This window comes from Cupressus sempervirens, chromosome 1, assembly GCF_028749045.1.
Source record: "Cupressus sempervirens isolate cs-2001-9-10 chromosome 1, ASM2874904v1, whole genome shotgun sequence".
Taxonomy (NCBI): Eukaryota; Viridiplantae; Streptophyta; class Pinopsida; order Cupressales; family Cupressaceae; genus Cupressus; species Cupressus sempervirens.
The window spans coordinates 612,213,231-612,217,768 of NC_143118.1; positions in this window are offsets into that span (position 1 = coordinate 612,213,231).

Below are 4,538 nucleotides of genomic sequence, written 5' to 3' on the forward strand. Positions count from 1 at the left end.
GCTACCCCGACTCGAATCGCCTCCGAATTTTTCGCACAACCCATGTCACCGTGCTCGACTTGATTCTAAGTGCCCCGAGTCATGTACGTGGTCCAAAAGAGGTCAACCTTTTTTTTTTGGGGGGTTAATGCCCAAAGTTTTCAACTCGAACCGTGTCGGCAACCCCGACACGAATCGCCCCAATTACCCGAACCCCGACTCGAATCGCGTCGAGCCTTAACCGCCTCCAATTTTTTCGCACGACTCATGTCACCGTGCTCGACATGATTCTAAGTGCGCCGAGTCATGTGCGTGATCCAGAGGCGGTCAACTCTTTTTTTGGGTTAACGCCCAAAGTTTTCAACCCAAATTGTGTCGGCGACCCCGACTCGTATCGCCTCGAGCCTTAACCGCCTCCAGTTTTTTCGCAGGACTCATGTCACCGTGCTCGACTCGGTGCCCCGAGTCATGTACGTGATCCAAAAGCGGGTAACTTCTTCCTTCTTTGGTTAACACCCAAAGATTTCAACCCGAATCGTGTCAGCAACCCCAACTCAAATCGCCTCGAGCCTTAATCGCTTGCAATTTTTTCGAACCACTCATGTCACCGTGCTTGACTTGATTCTATGCGCCCCAAGTCATGTACGTGATCCAAGAGCGATTAACTCTTTTTCTGGCTAACGGCCAAAGTTTTCGAATCGACTCAGCTACCCCGACTCGAATTGCCTCGAGCCTTAACCGCCTCCATTTTTTTTTTCGCTCGACTCATGTAATCGCACTCGCCTTGATTCTGAGTGGCCCGAGTCACTTACGTGATCCAAAACCGGGTAACTTTTTCTTTTTTCTTTTTTTTGTCAAGTCCCAAAGTTTTGAACTCGAATAGAGTCGGATGCCCCGACTCGAGTCGTCTCCAAATTTTTCGCACGACTCATGTCACCGTGCTCGACTTGATTCTAAGTGCCCCGAGCCGTGTACATGATCCAAAAGCGGTTAACTTTTTCTTTTTGGTTAACGCCCAAAGTTTTCAACCCGACCCGCCTCGGCAACCTCGACTCGAAGCGCCTCGAGCCTTAATGGCCTCCAATGTTTTTGCACGACTCATGCCACCGTCGACTTTTCGCTCGAATCATGTCACCCAGGGCACCTCGATGCTACGTGACCCGAGCCCTGTGCGCGATCCAAAACCGGGTAACGTTTTTTTTTGAACTCCCAAAATTTCATTCTTTTTTGCCTTACGAGCCCTATCATGATCTCTTTTTATAAAGAAAATTCTCAAATCGGATCGTTTCGGCTAGCCTACCTTGAATCTGGCTAGCTAGGCGTAACGCCTCGAGTCGGCTCGGCAATACGTGAACTGAAACTTGTGCGTGATCCAAAAGCGGGTAACTTGTTTTTTTTTTTCTTCTTTTTGTAATGCCCAAAATTTAGCGCTTTTCGCTGTACAGGGCCTCCCATGATTTTTTTTGTTTTTTGTTTTTTTTCCCCTCGTCGACCCACTCTGGCGACCCAGTCGGGTCGCCCGAGGCTGGGGCGACGGAGATGGGTTGACCTAGTCGGGTGACCCAAGTTGGGTCGACCCAGGCGTGCGATCCTGGCTGGGGACAGCAAGTCGATTCTATAAGTTTGCTTGCCAATTTTGCTAGCCAGGTCGGCTCACCAAGTCATCTAACCATGTGGTCTTTGCCAAATCAAGAATTGACTCTTTAAGTCCACTCACAGCTCGTCAAGCCGGCTCACCAAGATGACTTATCGTCTCGCCTCACCAGGTTGCCCCACCAGGTCGCCTCTTCTTTAAGACCGCTCACCATGTCGGCTCCCCAAGTCACCTCACCGAGTCGACTATTCAGGTTGCCTCACCAAGTCGACCCCTTAAGTTCGCTCACCAACTCAGCTCCCTAAGTCAGCTCACCAAGTCGAATCACATAGTCGTTTTACCACCTTGCCCCAGCAGGTGTGCTCGCCAAGTTGCCCCGCCGAGTTGCTTCTCTAAGCCCACTCACCATGTCAGCTCACCAAGTCGGTTGTTCAAGTACGTTGCCAAGTCAACTCTTTAAGTTCGCTCACCAGGTCAGCCCGCCCAAGTTGCCTCTTTAAGTTCGTTCGCCAGGTCGGCCCGCCCAAGTCGCATCAGCGAGCTAACTCGCCGAGTCACCTCGCGAAGTTGACTCTTTAAGTGCGCTCACCAAGTCGACTGTCCATCTCGCCTCGATAAGTTGTCTTGCCGAGTTACCGCACCAAGTCGTCGCCTCTTTAAGCCCGCTCACCGTGTCAGCTCGTCAGGTCGGCTCACCAAGTCGACTAATCAAGTAGGCCCACCAAGTCGCCTCAAGGATAGCTCCTCACCATGAGTCGCCTCACCATGTTGACTCAATGAGTCGCCTCACCATGTTGACTCTTTGAGCCCGCTCGCCAGGTTGCCTCACCAAGTCGACTCGAGTACGTTGCCAAGTCGACTCTTTAAGTTCGCTCGCCAGGTCGACTCGCCAAGTCAGCTCACCATGTCATCTCAACGAACCAACTCGCCGAGTCGCCTCACCACGTCGGCTCTCTAATACCACTCGCCAAGTCGCCCCACCAACTCGCCCCGTTAGGCCCACTCACCACATCGCCCTGTTAGGCCCACTCTCACCAAGTGGACTCTTTAAGTCTGCTCATAAAGTCGAGCCACCAAGTACTCTCACCAAGTCGACTCTTTAAGTCCTTTCATCGAGTCACCCCACCAAGTACTCTCGCCAAGTCAACTCTTTAGGTCCGTTCGTAGAGTCACCCCACCAAGTCGACCCTTCAAGTGCGTTCATCAAGTCACCCCACCAAGTCGACTCTTTAAGTTCACTCATCAAGCCACCCCGCCAGGTCAGCCCACAAATTACTCTCACCAAGTCGACTCTTTAAGTTCGTTCATCAAGTCACCCCGCCAGGTCGGCCCACCAAGTGGACTCTTTAAGTTCGTTCATGAAGTCACTCTGCCAAGTCGGCCCACCAGGTCGACTCTTTAAGTTCGTTCATCAAGTCACCCCGCCAGGTCAGCCCACCAACTACTCTCACCAAGTCGACTCTTTAAGTTTGCTCACCAAGTCACCCCGCCAGGTCGGCCCACCAAGTACTCTCACCAGGTCGACTCTTTAGGTTTGTTCATCAGGTCACCCCACCGAGTACTCTCACCAAGTCGACTCTTTAGGTTCGTTAATCAAGTCGCCCCGCCAGGTCGGCCCACCAACTACTCTCACCAAGTCGACCCTTTAAGTTCGGTCATCAACTCACCCCGCCAGGTCGGCCCACCAAGTACTCTCACAAAGTCGACTCTTTAGGTTCGTTCATCAATTCACCCTGCCAGCTCGGCCCACCAAGTTCTCTCCCCAGGTCGACTCTTTAAGTTCGTTCATCAAGTCACCCTGCCAGTTCGACCCACCAAGTACTCTCACAAAGTCGACTCTCTAAGTTCGTTCATCAAGTCACCCTGCCAGGTCAGCCCACCAAGTACTCTCACCAAGTCACCCCGCTAGTTCGACCCACCAACTCGACTCTTTAAGTTCGTTCATCAAGTCACCCGGCCAAGTCGGCCCACCAAGTCGACTCTTTAAGTCCGTTCATCAAGTCACGTGACCAGGTCAGCCCACCGAGTACTCTCACCAAGTCGACTCTTTAAGTTTGTTCATCAAGTCACCCGGCCAGATCGGCCCACCAAGTACTCTCACCAAGTCGACTCTCTAAGTCTGTTCATCAGGTCACCCCACCGAGTACTCTAACCAAGTCAACTCTTTAGGTCCGTTCATCAAGTCACCCCGCAAAGTCGACCCTCTAAGTTCGTTCATCGAGTCACCCGACCAAGTCGACTGTTTAAGTCCTTTCATCAAGTCACCCCGCCAAGCCGACTCTTTAAGTCCGTTCATCAAGTCGCCAGAACAACTACTCTCACCAAGTTGACTCTATAAGTCCGTTCATCAAGTCAGCCCACCAAGTACTCCCACCAAGTCGACTCTTTAAGTCCGTTCATCAGTTCACCCCGCCAAGTACTCTCACCAAGTAAACTCTTTAGGTCCGTTCATCGAGTCACCCCGCCAAGTCGACCCTTTAAGTCCGTTCATCAAGTCGCCCCGCCGAGTTGCTTCTCTAAGCCCACTCACCATGTCAGCTCACCAAGTCGGTTGTTCAAGTACGTTGCCAAGTCAACTCTTTAAGTTCGCTCACCAGGTCAGCCCGCCCAAGTCGCCTCTTTAAGTTCGTTCGCCAGGTCGGCCCGCCCAAGTCGCATCAGCGGGCTAACTCGCCGAGTCACCTCGCGAAGTTGACTCTTTAAGTGCGCTCACCAAGTCGACTCACCATCTCGCCTCGATAAGTTGGCTTGCCCAGTTACCCCACCAAGCCGTCGCCTCTTTAAGCCCGCTCACCGTGTCAGCTCGTCAGGTCGGCTCACCAAGTCGACTAATCAAGTAGGCCCACCAAGTCGCCTCAAGGATAGCTCCTCACCGTGAGTCGCCTCACCATGTTGACTCAATCAGTCGCCTCACCATGTTGACTCTTTGAGCCCGCTCGCCAGGTCGCCTCACCAAGTCGACTCG